Genomic DNA, 27,994 nt, shown 5'->3' on the forward strand with positions numbered 1-27,994 from the left:
GTCTGTCAATTCAGGAACAAAACAGACTGCAACAGCCTGAATTCTCCAAGGAATGCTCTGCATACTCCTTGTAGTTGCTATCAAATGAGAGCATGAGGAACAAATACACTGTATTCTAGTAGGCTGATTCAATGGCTTAAATCGCTGGACTTGGTTTAGCAGGAGCAGGTGACCTGTGGGCCCTCAAAATATTGGTGGAATTCTGTTTCTATTACTTCTTAACTGCAAAATTCAGTTCAGTTTTCAAGACGAGGTTTGGAAAACAGGTCTATTTACTCTGGATTGATTTAGCAGCTCCCTCATTCAAGCCAGGGCTGAAAGCTGAATTTCAAATCTGATTTTCTGTTGACAGGTGTGGGGTTTTTTGCCCTTGTTTGACAGATAATAATCCCTTACATGTGGCAGAAGTGTACAGTATCAAATATCAGATTCATAGTTCTAGGAACTGATCATTATATGCCTATCCTTTTAATGCTTTAAAAATGAAATTGTTGATACCATCATCATCTGACTAAATTGCATGGAATCTGTAGTTTCAAATTATGTAGTTTTATATGAATCAGTTGACTTTTAATTTTTAAAACAGCCTTTCCAATTAGAGAGGCTTCAAAAATGAAAGTACTTATTCAACTATGTTTAAAATGTCCTGTTTTGTATTTAATGCTATGCCACAGAATGATTTGCTTATTTTTACTTAATACTACTAAAATCTTTTCTTACACCACACACATTAAAATTGGTGGCCTGTAAATTTCCATACATAGTCAGTTTGGCTTAGTGATTAAATGCATCAGGTTAGTCTTGCCTTAGGTAGAAAACCCATCTGAATGATCTTGGACAGTCTCACTCTGTCTCAGCCCTAAGAAGAAGGCAATGGCAAATGACTTCCAAAAATGTTGTTTAAAAACCTGCTTGGACTTGTTCAGGTAGTTGCCAGAGATCAACAATGAATGAAAGGGAAAGGCAGGCAGGCAACAATCCCTATATTAAATTTTCATACTTAAAAGAATTTCAAGGTATTTTTGGTAAGAGGTATGTCTTTATGAGCAACTCAGAGGATTCTGGTTGAAAATTATGAAGAACAAAATATTGAACTAAAATGGGCCTCAGTATAACCTAACAGATTATTCATATATTTTAAAAAAGTTCTGACCTAATCTTTGTTAACAATTTGATTAGGGGAAGGCCTGAGAAGAAAATTTTAGCATTTTGGTATATAAACACTAAAATACTGAAAACATCTTGTTACTTTGAAGACTTCAGTTCTGTTTCCAAAGTATAATACCAGCATGCTTTGGGTTTAGGTGATGGATCAAGGTTGCCCCTACAGTTTATATTCTTAATAACTGCTTGACATAATGATACACTCTGTATTCTTCTACATCTGGAGTGCTGGAGGGTCACTCTTTAGGCTACCTAGGTTTGTAGAAGGACAGGGTAAAATGTCTTTGTCTTTATTGCTATACTAATAACATTCCTCAGTTTTGGTTTACAGTAAATACTCAAGAGTGAGGACAGATTGACAGCCACTGTACTGTATGAGCCGCCCAAAGGTAGACTCTCTTAATACAGAAGTTAGACAGTATGACAGATAGTTGTGAGATAAGCATGGGGGTATTATCCCAAGGTAAAGATATTTCAACATGCTGCTGCTCACTTCCATATGTTTCTGCAACAGGAAAAAAAAATCAGCTTTGCTTGCTAAACTTTTGTGTTAACTTCTGTCACTTTATAAAAGAGCAAAAGGAAGATTGGTCTTTGTGTTTCAGTAAATGCCAAATAAGAAACTGAGGTGAAAGATAACTTTTAAGAAAAATATTACATAGTTGGTGAGTTTTGTAATAATATATGGCTTTTAAAAAAGACATTAATTATCAGAAGTACCCCAAGCAATCATCTTGATTGCTAAGATAGATGATAAAGAGTGAAGTTTGGAATTTTGCATGCTCTAAAAAGGTGCTTTGACCTCAGAAATGTTGTGAGCACCTGGGCAATTTTTTTTCATCATTAGCACAAATAGCTCTTATTCATCATGATAACACTTTCCCTTAAACATTTGAACAGTGCAAACTTTCAGAGATAGATGCAATAATATTGTTTAATATTGAATATTAAAATGTAAATGAAATATATTGTAACTTTGTTTGTTTTTAATGGTTGCCTATCTCCCAAGGTCCACTGACACAGAATAATAGAATTAAGCCATAATATAAATGTGTATAATGATTATAAACTATAATATATCAATATATTACTTGTACACTTGTTTATATATTTATATCTTGTTTAAATAAAACTCCTTATAAATTACATTTTTGACTTGTTTTCTTCTATAAATGCTTGACATTACAACTTGAATGTAATAATTACATTATAAGAATTACAACTTGAATGTAATGTTTATTTGGTTATCGTGGATCTTTTTTAGTTATTTTGAATATGGAACTTTGCAAACTTGTTGAAGGAATGACTTTTGCATCTGAGTTCAGCTCTGCTGAAATAATTGACAAAACATAAAAGATTGTACAGCAAACTTGAAGGTTCATAATCCTGTCATTTTTCATTTCTCATCTTTTCTCAAAATAATATGGTTAGGAATTTTTCTTCCTCCTTTATTTTATATTAATCATTTGTGTGTGATTGAAGAAAAAGATATTTTCTATTTGTCCAGTGTGCAGTTGCAATCCTTAGAAGATTAGATTGTTTTGTCTATCAGCCAGAAGTAATGATTAGAACACCTACTTCTTCTTCACCCCTGTAATCAACTATGTTTAAACAGCCGAGTTTATCTTTGTGCTCTTTCATGGTTTTTTTGTTGATCTACCCTCCAGCTTCTCTACTGTTCTATGCAGCTGGGATTCTGATGTTTAACTGACCTAATACTGGAATGTTGAATTTGACCTGGAAAAGGCAGCCAATGATTCACCTGGCCCATTAAACAGAAGAAGAAATCAGTTAAACAAGTCTGTGCAATGAAGCTTCTTCTGACAGTTGTAGATTAAATGGAGAAGGGTAGGAATCCAAATAAAGCTTTAGTTTTTTTTCTTACAGAAAAAAAACCTCTTTTCAAAATCATATATACACACACATACAGGCATATATACATATGTATACACACACACACACACACACACACACACACACACACACACACACACTATGTTTTCCTGAAAATAAGACCCTTTCTTATATTTTTTTGAACCCTGAAATAAGCGCTTGGCCTTCTTTTCGGGGAAGTCTTATTATTTTGGGGCACAGTGAGCAAGATGGGGCTCCTCTTGCTGTCTTACTTGATTTCCAGCTCTGCGTTTAAATATTTTAAGGGAGGACTTATTTTCGGGGAAGGCTTATTTTAGCGCATGCGCTCAAAAGCCTTATTATCAGGGGATGTCTTATTTTTGGGGAAACAGGGTATGTGTGTGTGTGTGTGTGTGTGTGTGTGTATACATAAATACATATACACACACACACACACACACACATATATATATAAAAATTTTGGGTGTTTTCCCGTGTCATTAAAAGTCTGTTAGTTAAAATGCTTAAAATCTTAAAATCCTGGCTAAAATCCCAGCTCAAAATCCTCTAAAATGCTAACAAAACACTTTGTAAGGTCTTTTAAAACTTTGGCTAAAATCCTAACCAACACTTTAAAGGTTATTTTTGGCAACGTTTCGACAAGCTCTCTAACTTGTCATCATCGGGCCCCTACTTTCAGTTTAGAAGCTGTGGGTATGCTTATCACTTTTCTCTGTTCGCTGCTGCTGACGTATGCTGGTTAGCCTGCAACTCTGTGTTTTGATTGGAGGGCAACCGTTTTTTGTCCTGCTTCATTATAATAGCTACAGCCTGACTGTGTGTTAAAGGCCCAGCTTTCTCTGGTTCTCTATTACTAACTGTCAGCTGCAAAGAGGGGAGGATTCTGGTAGGCATCACAACACCACTGGGACCTGTGGTGAAACTGAAATCTTTTACCAAAGTAATAGACATCAAAAGAAATTTGAAAACTTAGAAAATAAAGGAAGACCCCCTAGAATAGTACAGCACCATCTGAAACAGGTAGTTCACAATGTTTCTAATAGAGAGCTGACTACAGCAGAAACAAGCGACTTAACAAAGGGCTTCAATTTTGCAGTAGCACCCAAGAGAATTCCTATAGAAATAATAATCTGTGAAGTGGAAACCAGCTTAACAAAATTTAACGTTGAGGATGCTGATAAAATTAGACATGAGGTTACTAACATTATTTGCACTAGTAAACCCCCTAAAAGTAATCTGCCCAGAGAAGAATACAGAGCATTGCAGGAACTAAGAAAGGATGACAGCATAATCATACTGCCCGCAGACAAAGGCAATGCTACGGTGATAATGAATACGGTGGATTACGACAAAAAGTTGCTCGAGCTCTTCCAAGACATCACATATAAACCCTTAAGTAATGACCCAACCACATATTTAGAAAAAAACCACCAAAACAAAGATAAAGGCCAGTCCCATAGATAAAGAAGTTCAACAAACAATTATCCCTAGAGAGAAGTCATTGAAATGTCCAAAACTATATGACTTCCCAAAAATACATAAAGAGGGCATACCTCTCAGACCCATAGTGAGCTTCATAGGCTCTCTGCTACAAAACATGGCTAGATATTTAGCCAAACAACTACGACCGTTTGCGGAATCGATTGCTTCTTATGTGCAGAATTCATATCATCTCATAGAAATTCTTAGAAACCAACGCATAGAGCAGGGTGACCTACTTGTAAGTTTTGATGTGGTCTCATTATTCACCCAAGTACCTGTTATAGAAGCTCTAGCAATGATAAAAAATAAATACCAACCACCAAACCACATCATAGAATTGGCAGAGCATTGCCTATCTAACATCTATTTCATGTACAAAGGGCAAAGATATAAACAAATACAAGGGGCACCAATCGGATCACTGCTCTCCCCAGTTATTGCCAATCTGTTCATGGAGGGATTAGAAATTAGGGCGTTGGAACAAACTATTTATAAACCAAAATTATGGCTCAGATACGTAGATGATACGTTTGTCATCTGGCCCCATGGAAAAGATAAGCTAGACAATTTTCTAGCACACTTGAATAACATGCATCCGAAGATACAGTTCACTATGGAAATGGAGAGTGAAAATCAACTCCCATTCTTAGATGTATTAATATATAAGAGAACTGACGGCACCCTAGGACATAGTGTCTACCAAAAGAAGACACACACAAATAGATATCTAAACGCACACTCACACCACCATCCCTTGCAAATAAATTCAATGGCGAAAACTTTAATTACTAGAATTAAACGCCTAGCAGATGAGGCACATGTATAAACAGAGCTTCAGACTCTCACAGAGGTATTAATGGCAAATGGGTTCCACGAAAATAAAATTAGAAGTATAATTCGGCAAGGAACATTAGGACAGAGCGAAACCCAAGAAGAAGAACAGAATATGGGAAAAACCATCCTGCCCTATATAAAAGGGACCACTGATAAAATTGGTAAGATACTACAGAAACAAAAAATAAAAGTAGTGTTCCACACAGATAGAAAAATATCGATATGATGTTGAGAAACCCCAAGGATAAAATTGAGCTGGAAAATCAAGGGGTATATGAAGTGCCACGTGCCTCCTGTCAGTCATCTTATATTGGATAGATGAACAGACGAATAAGTGTGCGTTTAGAAGAACACAAAAATGCAGTGAAAAAAGAAGAATAAATTTCTTCTTTGGTACAACACATGAAGGCCATCGGACATAATATCGACTTCAATAATACTAGAACAGTGGTGAAAGAGGAACATCTTAATAAGAGAAAAATTAGGGAGAGAATATCGAAATTGAAAACAGGCTGCAGAATATGAATAGACGAGATGACGCTTCTAGGTTATCAAGTATTTGGAGACCTGCACTGAGGGAAACTTGAGTCTTAACATCAGAGGATAGGCAGAGTTCCCAACAGGCAACCAGTGGTGTTGTAATGCCTGCCAGAATTCTTCCCTCTTTGCAGATAATAGCTAGCAATAGGGAGAGGGAGAGAATTGAGCCAGAAGATAGGCTGAGGTCTCAACAGGCAACCAGTGGTGTTGTGATGCCTACCAGAATCCTTCCCTCTTTGCAGTGACAGTTAGTAATAGAGAACCTGGGCCTTTAACACACAGTCAGGCTGCAGCTATGATAATGAAGCAGGAGAAAAAATGGTTTCCCTCCAATCAGGACACAGAGTTGCAGGCTAACCAGCATACGTCAACAGCAGTGAACAGAGAAAAGCGACAACTCCGACCTCACAGCATACCCACAGCTTCTAAACTGAAAGTAGGGGCCCGATGATGACAAGTTAGAGAACTTGTTGAAACGTTGCCAAAAAAACCCTTTAAAGTGTTGGTTAGGATTTTAGCCAAAGTTTTAAAAGAACTTACAAAGTTTTTTGTTAGGATTTTAGAGGATTTTGAGCTGGGATTTTAGCCAGGATTTTAAGATTTTAAGCATTTTAACTAACAGACTTTTAATGACACGGGAAAGCACCTGAGATTTTTACTTTTTACATACACACACCCGTGAAAACCTGAGAAGATATATATATATATATATGCATATTCTTTCTAGCCAGGTTTTACCTACGTAAACTAAGTTGTTCTACAGCCCTGGTTCTGTGAAATCTCATTCACAAGTTTCTGGGCCTTTTTTCTGCTGACAAACTGCAACTCAAAAAACTGCAACTGCAATATATATATATATATGTTTTTCTTCTAGCCAGGTTTTCCCTACGTAGCCAAGGTTTTTTTGTAGCTCCAGCTCAGTAGAATCTCATCTACTCGGTTCTGGGCTTTTTTCTTTTCTAACACCTAGCAAGCTCTCACTGGGTGTTAGAAAAGAAAAAAGCCCAGAACCGAGTAGATGAGATTCTACTGAGCTGGAGCTACAAAAAAACCTTGGCTACGTAGGGAAAACCTGGCTAGAAGAAAAACACACATAAACCCTACGAAGAAGTAAGAAAATTGATATATATATACCCACCCAAACAGAACACACCCCCAGCCAATCAGAGCACAGCCAAGCCCCTAACCAATCAGAACACACCTCCACCCAATCAGAACACAGCCAAGTTCCCACCCAATCAGCTCACACCCCCACTAGCAGTTAAAAGGAAGAGACAGCTGCGATCTCACATTGCTCCTGGAAGCACGAAGCCGAGAACACCAGCCTGAAGATGACGAATGAGACTTCGTCGAAACGTCGCCAAGACACTTCCAATTTTACGTGGGAGAAGACCCGAATAACCAAGACATATATATATATATATATATATATATATATATATATATATATGGCACCATATTTTGTTGTAAGGTATTAGAATTTAGTCTGCTAGATATTTGAAAGACATAGTGTGGATGGTTTATATTTTCATCTCTAAATTATTAGTCACAAATAGTTCTTTCTCTAATTTAATTCTATCCAATAGTCATTGGGTGACAGATTCTGTTATATTTCAGATGAAGATGTTTTAATTCATAGTCAGGTGACAACATTCATACATAATTCAGTACTCTCCCCCTTTATGTTTTTCCTCTATTAGAAAAATCTATTTTTTGCTTTGTATACCAATAAAGAGTGTGGTATGGTGGCTCTTGGTTAAGATGCCGGACTTGTCAGCTGGAAAGCCAGCAGCCTAGGTTTGAGACCTGAGCACCATGCAACGGGGTGAGCTCCAGCCTCATCCCAGCTCATCCTGCCAATCTAGCAGTTTGAAAACATAGAAATGCAAGTAGATAAATAGGTACCACTTCAGTGGGAAGGTAACAGCATTTTGTGACATCATGTTTTCCACATGACTGTGGAAATGTCTCTGGACAGTGCTGCGGCAATGGCCTTGAAATGGAGATGAGCACCAATCCCTGCACCAAAATCTGCAGGGACTTCTTTATACCAATCAAGGATAGATGTTAATGTGGAAACAATGATAATCTAATCACGGCTATTTTAAAGCTTGTTGATTTCAAGTCATCAAAGGAAAGCAAACCATTGAATTCTGTACATAAGAATAAGGGAAGATAAACAAAGATGGTTCACAATATATAAAAGAACAGAAGGATTCAGGTTTGGGTATCCCCTTAGCTATAGATGTTCACTGGATGACTTGAACCAGTCATTCTCCCAACAATCCCAATATAGTTCACATTATTGTGATGCAAATTAATTAGGGCAGAGAATGCTATACAGGTTGCCTTTAAGGTTACTGGAGAGAAGGGTGAACTATAAAGCTAAGAAATAATAATAATAGAAGACCGCCTGCCCCGATACCTGTAAAGAGCCGCCTTTACACCTGAAAGGCGGCTCAAAAAATTCCGTTTCCTGAAGGAAATGTGAGTCAGAGCAGGCGAGGGCAGGTAGAGCCCTCTGCGAAGTCCCCAGAGTTTTTTTTTTTACTCTTGGGGACGAGCAGGTTGTGGCTCCCTATTCCCGCTCGCCGCTGCTCCGGGCTTCGGGAGAACTCTGCCTTTTTGCAGAGCTAGGCACTGGAACTGGACCAATCAATGAAACTAGCAGATGGATTAATTAAAAAAGATGAGATTTGGACTTGGGACCCTAAATCGCAAGTATTCTTAATGATTTTACAAGCATTTTAGAGTGAAGGAAAAAAAACTTTAAAATGGCGACTGCCGAGGCTTGGGAAAAAGAAGAAAGCCAAAAGTGAGAGTCCTTCCATAACAAGTTACAAAGTAGCAGAATAAACAGTGCTGGTTAGAATCCGGAAGAAAAATATCTATTTTAAGTTTCTTTCTTCTTGGAGATTTGTACTTGATCTTGTTTGAGGAAAAGTTTTCTTTCTTTAAAAAGAGTTTGTGCGGCAGGATGGCATTAAAACTAATAAAGCCTGACAAACAAGCAGCGGGGGGGGGTGTTCCCCCATTTGCAACTATGTGAACAAGCTCTGAGTTTACAGACTCAGCAGAATGGCTTTAATTTAAAAGAATTTCTCCAGGAGGAAATGGCAAGATATCACGAGATTGTGAACCAGAAACTTGAAAAATTTAGGCAAGAAATTAAAGAAACGATACAACTAAAGTATGATAATTTGCAAAGAAAGATTGTAACAGTGACTAATGCTTTTTCAGAAATTGTTATAAAGATGGATACAAATATCAAGTTATTAGAGTCTAAAATGGAGGAAGTTGATAATAAGATTTATACTTTGGACAATAAAATACAAATAATTGAAAATGATTTGATAAATATTCAAGACAATAGTTTAGAAGTAAAGTCTAAAAAGGAAGCTGGTCACGAGACTTACAATGCAGAAGATATAAAGCAAGGGATTGAAAAAGAAATTACAATGATGCAATACAGGCTCACGGAATTTGTGGTCAGAATGAGAGGGTTACAGGAAAATAATAGAGATGATTTAAGAAAAATATCTGCTCAAGTTCTGGCCGGGATTTTAAAGGTTCATCCTGAGGAGGTATCTTGTAAGATTGACAAGGCTTATAGAGTAAATTCTTGGATTGCAAAGCAAAGGCAATTGCCTAGAGATGTGGTGATTTATTTCACAGATAAAGAAATAAGAAATGATACTGTGCAAAAATCTTTTAATTCTACTCTACAACTGTATGGAAGAAAGATCTGGATATATAAAGAGTTGCCGCCTAAGATTCTAAAAGATAGAAAGAAATTTGGATTTTTGGTGACTGAGTTAAAGAAACAAAATATCTTATTCAGGTGGGACGTTCCAGTTGGTATAATATTGAGATATCAAGGAGAAAGATATCAGCTAAATACTGTTGAAAAAGCGGAAGAATTTTACTACAAGGTTCTCCAAAAGCAAAACCAACAAGAGATAGAAACTCAAGATAAGCAAAAGGAGGTGGAAGTAATGGAAAAACAACAAGTTACAGAGGTTCTTGTAGATGAGCCGCTTCTGGATTCTCCTTTAGAGGTCCCAGCTGGACCATTTATAAATACAAGAGAGGCGGCTCTGGATTCTAAAGTGATGACTTACCAAGTTACAGACCAGCACGGAAATCGATCAGTTGATATAAAACTCACAGAACCAGAATGGAGATTTAAGCCACAAAAGCAAAACCAACAAGATCAAGTTATAGATAGCATGAAAATCAAACAGTTGATATGCAATTTATAGAAAGGAAATTAGGATGGAGATCTAACCCACAAAAAGTCAAGAAAAGAAGAAGCAGCTCACACAAAAACAAAATTTTTTAAACTAAACAACAGTGTAATGCCAGTTATTTAAGAGATGATTGAATACATGAAAAGATAGCTGAGGCAAAGTATTGGTTTATATTATCCTGAGGAGAGTGACAGATTTCTGCAGTGCTGTACTTTTGGGATATGAAAAGGGCCTTAAACTGAAATGATTGGAACTATCTTTCTTTTTTCCCCCTCTTTTTGGATAAATATACTACGTTTATGCTGAGCTACAAGGCGAGAGAGCTATGGAATTGGGGCACGCAGATGATCTGGCTGTTACCCTATTACGGTGGTTGGAATTAATTATTTGGATAAAAGACACCTCTATAGACATTATATGGAATACAAATATAAAGTCACTCGGGTGGTTGTTGGTGTTTTTTTTTTTGTTGAAGATATTCGCTATTGATGGGGACAGATGGTAATTGAAGATACCGAACATACTGTTGGAATTAGGATGCGATGTTACCCTAACATGGGTGATGGAGTTAACAATCCAGCTGAAAGACATTACAGAAGATATCATATGGATTACAAGCTTAAAGTCTTTTTTAAGAGGATTTATTTACATAAGGGAATATTTTTTAGTGGTGTGGGCAGAAGAATAAAGATATTACGAATTATTAAGTATGGTAGTCTTGTAGGAAAGTGGGTGGAGACAGGTTAGTTTATTGATTGTTTAGTTTAAGAAAAGGGATATTACGTTTAGATATGAATATATGTAAAAGATTTGAGTTAAGAGATATATCGATGGGGGTGAAGGAAATGGGTAGACTATGAATTGAATAAATGTTAAATTAGGATTTATTATATAGTTTTATAGCGGAAGGTTGCTTTGAAATGTTATATTAATATACATAAAAGATTTGATTTAAGAGATATATGTATGGGGGGTAGAAAAAGGATAGATTATGAGCAGAAATTGCTAAACTGGGAGATATAATATTATTATGCTAAATTAGGAGTTATTATATAATATAGTAGAATGTCATTTTGAAATGTATAGTATAAGGGGGATATAATAATATTATTAGAAAGAAAGGGTCAGTATATGGGGATGGAGTAAGGGGATGGTAAAGTATTATATAATCTGTTTTGAATTTGGGTTTTACTATGAAGAAGCCACAGGGGGGAGGGGAGGGGGAGGGGGGGTTAGGGAGGAGGGGGGGGAAAGGGGGGGAAAATTTGTATTTGAAAAACTTTTTCAATAAAAAAAAAGAAGAAGAAAAGAGGAAGAACTAGAGAAAATCAAGAGCAGTGGTTAAAATGCCAACAGTCTGAAGTTTGATCCTGATGAGGCTCAAGGTTGACTCAGTCTTTCATTCTTTTTGGTCAGTAAAATAAGAACCCAGATTGTTGGGGGCAATATGCTGACATTATAAACTGCCCAAAGAGGGCTGTAAATCACTATAGAACAGTATATAAGTCTAAGTGCTAAAATTCTAGAATGTGCAGAAATGGCAAAATTAACTAGTGTTCTTAAAGACGATGAGAATTCAAAGTTTAAGGCAGTATGGGAAAGGTGGTACAAATGGTGGAATAATAGAACAAGACTATAAGGATATGCCTATTTCTAATAATGATAGATTTGAAGATACTTGATGTGTATATAATGTATATATGTAATCGCACGATACCTCAGATACTACCTGAGATTTGATATTTTCTTTTTAAAAAAACTTTTTTTCAAAAATCAATAAAGTATTTAAAAATACTTTACTATTGCTAAATCACAAAATAAAAAGATCTGCAGTAAGCAACTGTGGCAAAATAAAAGAAATATAGTACCAAAAGTAATAGGTACCTTGAGTGCAATCCCAAAACCACTGGAGCACAACTTGAACAGCATCGGCATTGACAATATCTCCATCAGTCAATTGCAAGAGGCAGTTTACAAGTTGTGATGATACCTTAACACTATCGAACAATATCTGCCCATCCTAGGCCCTTGGAAAGGACCCAGTAGGTGCATAAAAATGCCAAATCCAGTCTAAACATCTGGATAATTAGGCAACTATAATAATTTTGAATAAACTTTTTTTTTTTAAATGTTCTGGATCATGCTCAGGCACTAGAATCTTTTGAAATAGAATGTATTTGATAATGCTATTTCTAATAGTTGAATAGCTTGTTTTCAAGTCAAGAATGCGTTTTTATCAGATATTAAACTTTGGTTCATTATATAATTTTTTATTTTTTTTAGAAGTGGCCAATGAGGAACACTTTAAAAAGTTCAATATTCCATGAAGTTTGTCATCTATATATAATTACCTATCAGAATGGGAAGCAAATATGGAAATGGAGATATCCCTTATTAAACTTTACCTCTTAGCAAACCAATGTTTGAAGTAAACTCATTCACTTTCAAATTAAACTGGATTAAATTAATAATATAACTCCATTGCTAGCTTTCCTTTTATTTGTTAATCTTTTAATTCAAAGCTAAGCAAAGTGTTTTTTGAAAACTTGGAGAAGAAACTGATTGCTAGACTACTTTTTAGAGATGGGCAGTATTTCTAAAACTTTTTTAAATCTCTTGCACATCTTTAGAAATTTCATTTTCTGCCAGAAAACCCCTGCCTAATTTTTAGGTATCCGGTTTAACTCAGTATTACATCTACTCACTCCAAGAGGATTCTATAATTGTCTATGTGGTATTTTGGGTGGTTTGTCACAAACTGGAGGCTGCTGGAAGGAAAAAAGAGCTATAGAGAAGAAAATGTGGTTCGAAACTAATGGCTCTAATTTCTTCTTGGAGAAGAAATAATTGTTCTGTCTATTGCTTTCTGAATGACCAGACCAGAAAATCGAGAAGGCTATTTACTCTGGTTAATTTTGAGAATTTTGAATTCAGAAAAAATATTGAACAGCAAAAGTTATAGAAAAATGTGCAAGCTGCTAGATTTAAAAAATGATAACTGGCAACAGCATTTGCTAAAATCTTGTGTTATCTTCAATGAAAGATTTGGGGGAGAAATATCTGAAATATACCTGAAATATCAAAAAGAGCTGAATCGTTTTTATTCTTTATTGATAGTCCTTGACTTATAACCATTCATTTAGTACCCATTAGAGGTTATGATGATGCTGAAAAGTGATTTATTTATTTTATTTTATTTTATTTTATTTATTTTATTTCGAATTTATATACCTTCTCCCAAGGGACCTTCTCCCAAGGGACTCAGGGCGGTGTACAGCCAGATAAAAACATACAATACAAACATTAAAAACAATTAAAAGAATATATATTAATTTGGCCCCAGTTTAAAATGACAAACCAATTAAAAATTAAAAATTTAAAAATATGTTAAGCCAGCCCGGCTTGATGAAAAAAGAAAGTTTTAAGGGCATGGCGGAAGGCACCGAGGTCTTGGATTCTCCTTATCTCTGGGGGCAGCTGGTTCCATAGGGTAGGTGCCCCCACAGAGAAGGCCCTCCCCCTGGGGGTCACCAGCCTACATTTTTAGGCTGATGGCACCCCGAGGAGGCCCTCTCTGTGGGAGCGCACGGGTCGATGGGAGGTTGTCGGTAGCAGCAGGCGGTCTCGAAGATAACTAGGTCCTATGCCATGGAGTGCTTTAAAGGTGGTAACCAACACCTTGAAGCGCACCCGGAAGACCACTGGGAGCAAGTGCAGCTCGCGCAGGAATGGTGTTATGTGGGAGCGCCATGCAGCTCCCGTAATTACCTGCGCGGCCGCATTTTGGACCAGTTGGAGCCTCCGGGTGCTCTTCAAGGGGAGCCCCATGTAGAGAGCGTTGAAGTAGTCCAGGCAAGAGATGACGAGGGCATGAGTGACTATGCACATGGAATCCCGATCAAGAAAGGGTCGCAACTGGCGAATCAGGCGAACCTGACAAAAGATGCCCCTGGCTACAGCCGTCAGCTGTGTATCCAGGAGGACTCCCAGATTGTGTGCCCTCTCCGAGGGGGCCAAAGACTCACCCCCAATAGTCAGCAATGGAGTCAGCTGACTATATCAGGATGCCGGGAACCACAGCCACTCAGTCTTGGAAGGGTTGAGCTTGAGCCTGTTCCTCCCCATCCAGATCTGCCCAGCCTCCAGGCACTGAGACATCACTTCAAGGGCATCGTTGGGGTGGCCTGGGGTGGAGATGTACAGTTGGGTGTCATCAGCGTACTGGTGGTACTTCACCCCAAAGCCACGGATGATCTCACCCAGCGGCTTCACATAAATGTTGAACAAAAGGGGTGAGAGGACTGACCCCTGAGGCACTCCACAAATAATAGGCCTCGAGGTCGACCTCTGCCCCCCTGCCAACACAAACTGCGACCGGTCAGAGAGAAAGGAGGAGAACCACCATAACACGGTGCCCCCCATCCCCAACTCTTCCAACCGGTGCAGCATGATACCATGGTTGATGGTATCAAAAGCCGCTGAGAGGTCTAACAGGGCTAGAACAGAGGAGCAACCCCTGTCCTGAGCCCTTCAGAGATCATCTACCAACACGACCAATGCCGTTTCCATGCTGTGCCCAGGCCTGAAACCCGACTGGAACAGATCTAGATAAGACGTTTCCTCCAGGAATTGTGGAAACTGTCGCATGACCACACTCTCAACAACCTTCGCCACGAAGCGAATGTTGGAGACAGGACGGTAGTTGGCCAATACTGCCGGGTCCAGGGAGGGCTTCTTGAGGAGACGCCTCACCACCGCCTCTTTCAAGGTAGCGGGGAAGTAACTCTCACTCAACGAAGCGTTAATAATTCCCTGGAGCCAGCCTCGTGTAACCTCCTGGGAAGCCAGTACTAACCAGGAGGGACACTGATCCAATAAACATGTGGCCGCACTAAGACTCCCCAAAATCCTGTCCATGTCATCAGGGGTCACAGAGTCAAACTCTTCCCAGATAAAGTTCTCAAGACTATTCCTCGCCACCCTGCCTGAATCTACCCAGTCAGAGTCCAAATCCCCCCGGATCTGAGCAATTTTGTCATACAGATATTGTCCGAAATCCTCAGCCCTGCCTTCCAGGGGGTCTTCCCGCGCTCCCGGTTGGAGCAGGGAGCGGGTCACCCTGAACAGGGCGGCCAGACGATTCTCTGATGACACAATAAGAGCGGAAAAGTAATTAAACTTTGCTGCTTTTATCGCCACTAAGTAGGTCTTAATATGCGACCTTACCAGTGTTCGGTCAGATTCAGATTTATGATCCGTGAACAAAGGTATTATGACTTGCAATGATTTATGACTCATGATTGGTCCTCTCACTTGCAACTCTTGCGGTATCCACGTGCTCACATAATCACTATCTGGGCTTGGCAACCAACTCACATTTATAAAAGTTGTAGTATATTGGGTCAGAGATCGTCACTGGTGACCTTCTTAGCTGGCTTCCCACAGGCAAAGTTAATGAGGAACCAAAAAAGGGACGGTTGCAAGTCACAAATAATGCCTCACATAACAACCTCATGACTGCATCACTTAACCATGCATCTTTTGGTCCCAATTCTGGATATAAGTCAAGAACTACTTGTACCTCAAACAGCATCTCACTTCCTAGCCATGGCTAGGAAGTGAGATTGTTAGTAAGAAGAAAGAAAGAAAGAAAGAAAGAAAGAAAGAAAGAAAGAAAGAAAGAAAGACCACAAACAATTTTTTTTTTTTAAATAAGATGTGTTTGGGTCATCTGATAGTTTTAGGAAGACTTACTGTTTCACTTTCTTTTTTGATCTTCACCTTTTAAACTAGTATACTGAAACAGTTTTAAAAAATCTCAAATGCATTCAGCAAATCTGATCAGAGAGCCTACAGTTGCTTCTGAATGTGCCCAGACTCACTGTACATAATAATATCCCATTCACACAACTATTTTTGCTCATCTTAATGAACCAGGAAGTCCTACAAATTCAAAGGAATGAGCTTCTTGGATAAGCAATCACTCTTTTTAATGGATGAGTAATCGCTGAAATAATAAACTAGATTTAAGTACTGCAGCATTCACAACATATAGGATTAATGTAGAGTTTTTAAGGGCTATAGATTCAGTGCTTCATTGCTGTACAAAGGCAAAATATACAATGATACAATTGAATCACCCATCACATTGATGTTTGTTACCTTTAAATTTATAGAGGGGCTGTGCAAGGATTCAATACTTCACTCTGATTAAGGTTAATGTGAAGTAACATTCAAAACTACTTTATGAAATAATATGATCCAGCCACCTCTGAAAGGAAAGTAAAATGCTTGCTTCACTTGGTAAATAACCAGAGAGACATTCTTTGGGCCTTTCTATTAGTCAAGTGACTTTGGTGAGAATATATAGTGCACATGTGCAGACATCTTTTTCAACTCTTTTAGCCAATTCCTTGCTACAAACTCTATGAATAACACAAGGAAATTTGATGAGAAGATTCATATCATTTCCTTGCCTTGATACAAATCTGAAAATTTACATCACCTTAGATAATAAAAGCAGCTCTCTGATTTTCATTAGTCTTTGTCTCTACACAAACACAGAACTGATCTTACATTTAAACCTGGATTTCAGAATTATAAGTTTTTTCCTGCAAGTCTTGGACTGACACAACTGCTAAGAGCTGCTTTCTGTGGCTTTAGCAAGAAGCTTTAGCAAGAAATACACTGCAAATCCCATCAGTGTGTCACAGTTTGAGTTATTGATGCTGATGGGGAGACTTGTAATCCCAACCCCTGCTGTTCCTTTAGAAACTCAGTGGATTGTTAACAAGGTTGGAAGAGTTCATGAACTCTTCCCTGTAGGAATGCAAAATACCTGGAACATTGATATGGAAGTAGGGACTCCCTATGCTTTTGTTCCTATTCATGTTCCTTCAAATAATATTTTAATGATTAAAGGATGCATTGTTTCCAATTATACCCTTTGACTTGAGATGTATTCACTTAAAATCAAACAAGGAACATCTACAGATCTTATTGTAGAATGATAAAGCTGACATCTCATTTTTTCTTAATGTCTCATTATTACTTTTTGTTAAAAAATACAAAATCACCTATTTTGAAGACAGCTTCTTCAAAATATTACTCTATTTACTCTTTTAGATTTTAGTGGCACTATACTATATTTAGTGAATGCAATGCCAGTTCACATGGTTGCTGAACCATCCCTAATGGTTGGTTAGGGATGGTTTTTTTCTATGAAAAAGGTTAGGAAACTTTAGGGGAAGAGCTCAATAATGACATGAAAGCTTTCACATTTGGAAAAAATTATTGCTGCACTTCAGAAACATTGTTTTGAAAGAGCTACTCCAAAAGACACAAACTTCTTAAAGGAATATATAAAGGAAAGAGAGATTTCTTAAAACAACAACTGGTAAGTCCACTTTTAGGTTTACAATACTAATCTGATTCAGGTTAACATAGTGAAGATTACATTCAGGATACCCAATCATTATCCTCCAAATTCCTTATAGATTGTCCTTGACTTTATGATCACAATACTCTGTTGCTAGGCAAAATAGTTGTTTATTGAGTTTTGTCCCATTTTATGACCTTTCTTGCCACAGTTGTTAGGTGAATCACTGTAGCCAATAAGTCAGTAACATGATTATTAAGTGAATCTGGTTTCCCCATCGACTTCGTTTATCCAAAGACCACAAAAGATGATTACATGACCCAGGACACTATAACTGTCATAAATATGAGTCAATAAATAAGTGACTGAATTTTGATCATGCAATTGTGAAAAACAACCAGAAATCACTTTTTTCACTGCCATTGTAAACTTTAAATGGTCATAAAACAAAATGTTGAAAGTTGAGGACTACTATTGCAATCTTCAGAATTTTCTCTGCCATGCCACCAAATTTAATTAATGAGATGACTGAAAATCAGATCTAGTTTCATTTGCTGTTTGATGTGGAAAACTCTATAAATCTATTGGGTTAGGATTAACACAGTAAACTGTTCCTTCCCTGTAAAATGGGGAATTTCATTTCCTTGATAGAGCCCAACCTATTTGCATCATTACCCCTCAAGTTACCTAGCACAAGTCTCAGAAGGATTACCTATGTACCTCAAACAACAGAGTTTGCCTCTACCCAAAGTTAAGCACTCCTTTAACTCCTTCAGTCACTCTAACTTGAACTGACTCACACAAGACATGAGAGCCAAATAAAATACCTATTGTCTGGTATTCAAAGCCAATAGTTCGGTTGACGAGTTCCATACAACTTATGTAATGTTGAAATATCGAGATCATTTTGATACAAAGTTCTGTATTACCTATTTTAAGAAATAGCTATTTAACTAAAAAGAAATGTCCTAGCAGTGAGAACAATTAAGGGGAACGGCTTGCCTTCAGAAGTTGTGGGAGCTCCATCACTGGAGGCTTTTAAGAAGAGACTGGAGTCACTGGACCATTTATCAGAAATAGGACCTCCTGCTTGAGCAGGAAATTGGACTAGAAGACCTCCAAGATCCGTTCAAACTCTGTTATTCTATTAAACTTATCTGTTTCAATATACTTATTGAAGCAAATTAATTGACCAAAGTCAGTTCCAGCTTCTCTGAATTTGAATAAAATATGAGTCAATGAGTCATTTTTTTCTGTTTTTGTGTGCAGATAAATGTGTGCCATGCTAAGTGATGGTTGTAAGTGACAGTCTGTCACTTAATACCTTAGTGAGCATTTACCTTTGCTTCAAGTATGCTTTGCCAAGGTAACTTGCAGAAAACAATGCAATGCAATCTTATGCTCTTTGCTTAAAGGTCTGTTCAGTAAGTCAATCTGAGGTTAGCATTTTTGGATTAAAGGCTATATCCAGTCTGCTAAAGATTATTTTCCAAGAAGTAGGCAAAGCTAGGACATCAAATTAGATTAATTAATCTTTATTAAAAATAATTAAAATTAATTAAATGCCGATCCAGAGTGTCTCAAGCTATTTAATACTTTTTCATTTCTTCTGTATTAAATATTACCAACATGTATTATATGTTTTGAATTGGGATTAAAACCCATGCCCATGGGTTTCAGACCTTAAGACTGGACACTCCTGTTATACAAGGTGTAGCTTTAAATATTTATTTAAATACATCTATGAGAATGAATGAATTGGTTTTAAATTTAGGATTCTGCTTTAATTTTAACAATGCTCTTCTTTTCTTCAGAGAAAGCATTTTGCAATCACATTTTTTCCTGGATCCAAGCTGTGTAAAGTGACCTATGAATGACCTATGTGAACAGGAGCTTGTGTCACTGATGGCCATATTGATCTGGAGATGATGGCTGAGGGCAATGCATACTGATGACATGACAGTCTGCTGAGGTGATGATAACCATCCTTGATATATTTGGAGGGATCTTGATGTTTCACTGGCATTTGTAGCAACAGAATCCTTGGGCAAAAGTAAGCATAGTTGTAAAAAGTTCAGTCTGGGGTTAGAATAGCCACAAATACTAAAAAATATATTTTCTAAAATCCATTCTTAATTGTTTTACTAAATTTCTAATTAACTAAGGACTTATTTGGTTCAACATGTTTCATTTTATATAATATATTATAGTCTAGAGCAGAACTGCCAACCTTTTAGAACTAGTGGGCATACCTGAAATTTTAAAGGAATCTTGTTACTGAAAAGGATCACTATGAGGTGAAGGCTTACCATTCAGAAAATGACTGCCATGTTGGATATGCTAAGGACAAAATTTCCCAGAAGGTAAACTAATCAGGATGCTCCTTTGACTCTTGGGATGTGAGATATTTTCAAGCAAGAATTAGGTTATAATAACTTGAAATTGTTGTTTCCTAAGAATATCTTTAATGCCTTGACTAGGACTTAGGAACTTATTGGAAAGAAAAAGTAAAAGACAGAAGTTGACATGGTCATATAATGCAGGAAATATCATAAACATTAAGGAAGATGCTGTGAGCAGGTAAATACCTTCAGTCATTGCTTTGGACTTTCAGTTCTAGATTTGTAATTCAATTCTAATCTACAGTTATGAGACCTTTATGAAATTAATCCATGGCTCTATTACTGCATTTTTAATCTTTGGCATCAGTTCTCATGAAAAGAATTAATTATGACCTATAATGGAGAGCTATTGTGCTAGTGATAGGTAGCATTCCATAATACACACAATTTGGTATATAACTCAGAGGTTTTCTGAAATGAGATGCTACACATTATCTAAGGGGAATGGAACTGATTTTAAAGAAGATAAAAAGAAGATCAGTTAACATGCAGATCAGTTTTTGGCTATCTAGACTTATATTTCCAGTATTTTTCAGATGCAAGTTCTGTACCTGTCAATGACTTCATTCTGAGTATGAATTTATATTCTAGAGAAAGTTAGAAGGCATTTCAAATAAAAAGAAAGTTTTAGCATAAATTACATTTATCAACACTTTCAATTAAGTAGAAATTTCTTTATTCTTTGCTTAATTCACCCAAGGAAGCATGAGTAATATCATAATTAGTTGATACAAGTTAGCAGCGAGATGTAACATGTCTTTGATGGCAATGCAGGAAATCTAAAAGGCAGTATTTCAGAAACACAGATAAATATGAGAAATGATTGGAAGTATCTTGTATAAGCAGACATGCCCTTTATTATGTTTCAAGTATTTGTGACTCACATTTCAATCTACTAGAATTATAGGTGGAACTATGACTAATAAAATTAGTTGTGAACCAAAATTCAATAGTTGCAAAGTTAATTACAGGTTTACAAGAATATAAACTTACAGCTTGATCAATATGTAAATTGTGACCTTCAATGGTCTTTTCAGCTTTCTTGTAATCTTTGGTCTTACAAAGATGAACCTGACATCCTAAGACTTCTAGTTGTAAAGTTTGTCCTATATTTATACCATCATGGATCTATGTCAGAAATCATCCAGAAATATACATTTCCACCTGTCTTTTTATTAAAAAAATCATTCTACAAATGGATTATGATGTTAATGATTTTAAATATCTCCAAACAATTATCCTTAACTTATTTAGAAATTAAAACTTTTTTTTTTTAAAAAAAGCACAGTAACCCTAGTTCTTTAATCACATGATAGTACAAAATGCTACATCTTCCAGTCTTCATTTTTCAAATCATCCTGCAAAGGTACTAAGATAAAGGGATATGGCAGGATTTTTTTGATCTTTTTAACTTATTTATGGTGGGAACCCAGTTAAGTATCTTTAGGATATGTTTAGTTATAGTTCCTTTGATCCTTAAGAAGCATGAAAGCCACGTTTGCTGGGAATAACAGGAACAAAATTTCTTAAAATTATCATGTTCGAAAACAGATATAATATTTTAGTGGCCAGTTGCACATTTAACTGTTGCACATTGAAATATCAAATACACTTTGAGCAAACATTTCCTTTTTCCTGAATACAATACTATTCTACAGTAAGTTTCTTCTTTACTAGCTTCCTTCTCTGTTAAAAAAAGTGTAGAGATAATAGGTTCACAGGCAAAGTTGAGCCTCTTCATTATCACTAACAATTTTCTGTGTTCATTCTAGATTACAAACATTGCATTCCTTGACATCTGGAATATTTGCAGCGGAAGCTGGTTTGTTCTTAATATAGATGGTGTTTTTAAGGAATGCTTCACACTACAGGACACCTGGACATTTGAGATGCTGCAGCGCATAAGGAAAGATAGCATTTTCTGCAGCATTCTTCTCAAAAGAATTAGTGTGTTTGCTTAGCTGGTTAAGGCTGTTGTGTTAATAACTGTAGCTTCATCAGAGGCTTGTCAACAGCTCAAAAGGGAAACACTCAAGAATTATATATCTGGAATAAAGTATACCCTAAAGTACCCTTCACAGTTGTATTTTTCTTTAACTATCTTGGTGACATTGTAAAGCACAAGAGTGAACAAATGAAGTATCAGAAAATTGTTTAGACTGAATAGTTTGGAGAAGGTAGCGTCTGGATTCCTGTTCTTCTTACAGATGTGCCAATGGATAAACGTGTAAATGAGTAGAAGAAAAGCTAACTTTAAAAAATACCACTAGGAATCTATCTCAAGGATGAAAGACTTTTTATTGTTTCCTGGAGCCATTTAACTTTTCAGGTCAGTGCGAGTAAAAAGCAGTCAAGAGTATTCTACTTCTATCAGATCTGTTCCAAAGTAATAATCCTTCCCAGATATATCAGAAAGAACCAGGATACAAAATGGTATTTGTATATAAGTTAACAACATCTCAAATTCAACACTACATTTGATACAGGAAGATTCTCCAAACTGTAAATTAAGTGAGATTGCACGCATCTCTTTGAGAAGTGACTATATCAGATGAAGAAAACTAACCCAAACATTTAAGGCATTTTTAAAATACAATCAAGTCACTTTGTCATGTTTATAAATACTGCAAAGATCAAATATTTCAATTCAAAGGAGCTTGAATTGTTTCAAACAAATCAATTTGGACTAAGGGTAGATTTGCACTTCTGATTGACCCATCATAATATTGTGGTCCACTCAGTGCTTCTTGGGTATTGGAATAGAAGATCTGGTCATCTTTCCACTCCTAGTTCATTGCTAATACAGCCCATGCTTGTCTCAAAGGTTCTTCTTTCAAGAGGCAACTGACTTTCTAGTTTTTCTTTGAAGATGTTTTGCTTCTTATCCAAGAAGTTTCTTCAGCTCAGCTGAACAGTCATGACCTGGATGACTGAGAATCTCTATCTATAGGCATAGCCCATGCTTATTTTTCCATGCTTTATTCACAATGGCTGATTTTTGACCCGAGCAATCTTGTCTTTCAGAGCAGATTTGTTACATTCCAGTAGCAACCCCAGTTCTGATTACTTGTAGAGCCTGACATGCTTTTCCAGAAAGTGGTCCTACTCTGAGAACCATTTGATCCAGAGCTTCTGGACTGCTATGCTGTCTGCTGGTCAAAGCTGTGCTTTTTAAAAATAATCTTGCAATTGGCCCAAAATTGGCTCACAGTAAATCTTCAACCTTAGAATCTCATCTTCCATCCAGCCCTTACATTACCCAGAGAGCTTTTGGATTCTATGCAGGATGGGTGAAATATGCTTCCATGTCTTTTCCCACCCTCTTCCAACAGTAGTGCAAAACTTATTTTCCCTCTTTTATTTTTAAATATTGTTAAATTGCAATGTAGGAACCTTGCTACATTGCTTCTATGAAGCTGAGCTATTAGTTCTTTCTTGGTAAAAAGTTGCCATGGACCAAGACAAAAACAGAGGAATGAAAGAACAACTTGAGAGATCTTGGAGTCCTAGTGGACAATCACTTAATTAGGAGCCACCAGTGTGTGGCAGCAGCCAAAAAAGCCAATGCAATCCTAGGTGTGCATTAACAGAGGGATAAAGTATTAGTACCACTTTATAATCTTAGTAAGGCCATACTAGACCTTAGTAAGGTCACATTATAAAAAAGTTTTTGAAGCTCTGGAAAGAATGCCGAAAAGAATGATATGATAGCAGTGTTCCAATATTTGAGGGGCTGCCACAAAAAAAAGGGGGATCAACTTATTTTCCAAAGCACCAGAAGGCAAGGCAAGAAACAATGGATGAAAACTAATTAAGGAGAGAAGTAACCTAGAAGTAAGGAGAAATTTCATAACAGTGAGAACAATTAATCAGTGGAGAGGCTTGCCCTTGTGGATGCTCCATCACTTGAGGCTTTTAAGAAGAGACTGGACACAGCCACTTGTCTGGAATGGTATAAGGTCTCCTGCTTGAACAGGCGTTGAACTAGAAGATTTCCAAGGTCCCTTCCAACTCTGTTATTCTGTTATTTTGTTATTTTGTTAACTTGTTTACTATAGTTTTGATTACTGTCATATTGGTGCTATGATAATGAATTGCGTCCATTTGTACAAGTATGTGGAAAAGCAAAGGAAACTCAAGGGTGCTAATAAAGAAAGTACAATGCCTGAAAGGAAAAGGAAGGCACAGGTAAACCAGTGCACACATCTGACCATCAGTGAGATTTGCTTCCCTTACATGGATGTGAAGAATGAAAAACAAGAGAATGATCATGACTTGCAGTAGCCACTTTTCAGACATCACCTCACAAAGTGGTCATTTGTGGCTATATTTCAGGTTGGAGGGAAGTATCAAATAAAATGTCACAGAACTCTTGTCTTGACTTGAATGAGTGGGATGAGTAGATATTCATCAGTTTGGCAGATGATATAGTGCTAGCAAGTGAGGGCAACACTTTAGAAGAGAAGGAGAAGATTCAAAAATATCTTGGGGGGCTTGAGCAGTGGCCTGAAATGAACAGGAGACATATTTTCTTTTTTTTTCTTTTTTTGAAAATTTTGTTTATTTAAAGATACAAACAAAACAAAACAAAGAATAACAAGACATACAAAACATGAACACAAAAAAAGAAATCAGGTATAATCTTATCAAAGTTATCGCAACTGTAGTCTGTTATATGATTCTCATTTGTATGTTTGACTCCTCCCTAATTAGGTCTTTTACATTGTGTCTAAACTTTTTTAAGTCACTATTGGCCTACATTAAGTAATTTGTATTTCTATATCTATCTTAGGTTCCACTGGCTACCTCCTAGTCCTGTTTTTTCCTTTTCCTATCTTCCAACCAAGTGTACTACTTATCCCATACTAAATAGTAATCATGTTCCTCTTTATCTTGAAGTTCCTTTGTGAGTCTGTCCATTTCTGCACATTCCATGATTTTGCTAATTACTCTCTCTTCACTTGGTATGTCATTACTCTTCCAATTTTGTGCAAAAGTTATACGTGCTGCCGTTGTTATGTGAATTATTAGATATTTTATTTCCTTTTCATATTGTCCACATATAATGCCTAATAGGAAGGTTTCTGGCTTCATTTCTATTCTGTACGATGATGTGTGATTTGTGATTTGTTCTATTTGTGTTTTGATCATTCGCCAGTATTGTTTTGCTTTTGGGCAGGTCCACCATGTATGGTAGTAGGCTCCTTTGTATAGCTTACATTTCCAGCATGTTGGAGTTGTGTTGGGAAACATTCTTGCCAACCTGGCCAGGGGGAGATGCCACCTATAAAACATTTTAAGCAGGTTTTCCTTATAGGGTACAGACATTGTCAGTTTATAGTTTATTGTCCATAGTTTTTCCCATTTATCTAATTCAATGTTATGGTCGAAGTTCTTTGCCCAGCTTAACATGTTGTCCTTAACCACCTCCTCTTCTAATTTGTATGCTCATAAATAGTTGTAAACTTTTTTTTATCAATTTGTCCTGTGGTCCTTGTAAAATTTTGTCTAGTTTGTTTTGGCCTTTTTGGAATTCAAATTGGGTCAAATCCTTCTGATATCTTAATTTTATTTGTAGGTAGGACCACCAGTCGATGTCTGTACCCATCTCCTGCAATTTTTGTCTTGTTCTTAGCTCTCCTTGGTTGTTTAGTAAGTCCTTATAAATTTTCATTTCATTCACCAAAATGAAGTCCATGGTATTTGGGTAAATCTGGGCCTCCATGGTTGATAACCATTCCGGGATTTTATAATAATGTGCTTTTTTTTTTAAAAAAAATTTGATTTATATGCTGCCCTTCTCTGGAGACTCAGGGCGGCTTACAATGTGCTAAGCAATAGCCTTCATTCTTTTTTGTATATTTATACAAAGTCAGCTTATTGCCCCCACAACTGGGTCCTCAATTTACCTACCTTAGAAAGGATGGAAGGCTGAGTCAACCTTGAGCCTTGGCGAGATTCGAACCTGCAATAATTGCAGGCAGCTGTTCTTAATAACAGGGTGCTTTAGACCACTGTACTACCAAGGCTCTTGATACCCTGCCATGTGTGGTATAATGCCTGCCTGACAGTATGTCTCTGGAAGTATCCATGTTGTTTATCAGTGGCCTCCCACAAGAATGCATGCCATCCTCGCTGTAGATCAAATTCTTCTAAATTTAGCAATCTTTTGTTTTTTAGTTCCATCCATTCCTTGGTCCAAATCAATGTTAATGCTTTATAATATGTTTCCCAGTCCGGTAACGCAAGTCCTCCTCTTTCTCTTGTATCTTGTAGGTATTTGATTTTAATTCTTGCTTTCTTTCCTTGCCAGATGTAATCTGCTATTAATTTATTAAGATCTTTGAAGAAATTCTTTCCCGGCTTTATTGGAATCACTTGGAATAGGTATAACATTCTGGGAAGGATGTTCATTTTAATTGAAGCAATTTTTCCCAATAGAGATAATTGTAATTTTTTCCAGGTTTCTAAGTCCTTTTTGATTTGTCCTATAAGTTTATCGTAATTGTCTTCTCTAATTGATGTAGTTTTGTTGGTGAGCCATATTCCTAGATATTTTATCTTCTTTGTAGTTTGTATACCTAATTTGTCCTCTAATTCTTTTTCTTGCTGGTTAGTAAGGTTCTTTGTTAGTATCTTTATCTTTTGTTTATTAATTTTAAGTCCCGCTACTCTCCCATATTTCTCTATTTTGTCTAATATTTTAGTGCCCGTTATTATTGGTTGTTCTGTGATAAGTACAATATCATCGGTGAAGGCTTGGAGTTTGTATTCCTTCCTCTTGATCTTCAGACCTTGTATTTCCTTATCTCTTCGAATTTCCTTTAAGAGAATTTCCAATGTTAATATGAATAGCAGGGGAGACAGAGGACACCCTTGTCTTATTCCTTTTGTTATTTGAAATTGTTCTGTCAGATCACCGTTTATTGTTATTTTTGCTATTTGGGAAGAATAGATTTTCTTTATCATATTAGTGAATTTATTGCCGAATTTCATAGCTTCTAATTGTAACGTGAAGAATTTCCAATTTAGGTTGTCGAAGGCTTTCTGCGCATCTAAAAAAATTAAGACCATTTGTTTGTCTGAATTTGTTTCGTAGTATTCTAATATGTCCATTATTTGTCTCAGGTTGTTCTTTATCTGTCTCTTTGGGATAAAACCGTTCTGGTCCACATGGATATATTTGTTGATTATTTTCTTGATTCTTTCTGTAATTATTGATGTAAATAATTTGTAGTCCACGTTTAAGAGCGATATCAGTCTATAGTTTTTGATATGGGTATGGTCTGTCTCTTCCTTCGGTATCAATGTTATGATGGCCTCTGTCCAGGAATCAGGAATCGTGGCTTCCAGAAGTGCGTCATTGAATATTCCAAGTAAAATTTTGTCTATTGGATGCTGGCAAGACTTATAGAACTCTGCGGGTATGCATCCGGTCCTGGGTTTTTATTTACTTTCAATTTATTCCTCGCCTCTATCAGTTCTGTCATCGTAATCTGCCTGTCCAGAATATCCCTGTGAGATGATTCTAGTTCTTGGATATCGACTTCATTAAGGTATTGTTTGATATCCTCTTCTGGAGATTCTTCCTGTTCGTATAGTTTTTGGAAAAAAGTTCTTGCTATTTCTTTTTTGTCCATGTTCCTATAGTGTATCTCTCCTGCATCATCCTGTAGTTCATGGATTGTCCTTCTCTCTTTTTCTTGCTTCAATTTATATGCCAGCCATCGCCCTGTCTTATTTGCGTATTCAAAGTGACTTTGCTTTACAAATTTGATTTTCCTCGCAATTTCTGTTTGTGTGATCAAATTTATTTTATGTTTAGCCAAATTTATTTTTTCTTTAATCCTCTTATTTAGAGGCGCATTCTGTAGCCTGAATTCATACTTTTTGAGTTCCTTCAGTAAGTTATCTTTTTCCTGTTGTTTTGCTTTGTTTTTTTCCGCCAGATACGATATCGTTAAGCCTCTTATGTAGGCTTTCGCCATGTCCCATAAATTTTGGAGGGAAGTTTGTTCTTTGGTGTTAATTTCAAAAAATATTCCCATTTCCTTTTCTATCATTTGTGT

General features: G+C 36.7%; 1 protein-coding gene across 5 annotated transcripts in view; it reads left to right on the forward strand.

The window, feature by feature from the left end:
* Positions 1-27,994, forward strand: part of HOXA5 (homeobox A5) — a 144,950-nt gene that overhangs the window by 108,534 nt on the left and 8,422 nt on the right. For 2 of the 5 annotated variants that reach the window (XM_087892635.1, XM_087892634.1), the window contains 2 exons: positions 19,338-19,495; positions 20,004-22,000. The exons of 1 other annotated variant lie outside the window; for it this stretch is intronic. The gene's annotated coding sequence lies outside the window, so the exon portion shown is untranslated. Of the gene's footprint in view, positions 1-19,337; positions 22,001-27,994 lie in introns of those variants that run through there. 2 more of the 5 variants (XM_087892632.1, XM_087892631.1) reach the window with 2 other exon arrangements.

Source organism: Pantherophis guttatus, chromosome 4 (assembly GCF_059756535.1).
Source record: "Pantherophis guttatus breed Tessera chromosome 4, ASM5975653v1, whole genome shotgun sequence".
NCBI classification, from domain to species: Eukaryota; Metazoa; Chordata; class Lepidosauria; order Squamata; family Colubridae; genus Pantherophis; species Pantherophis guttatus.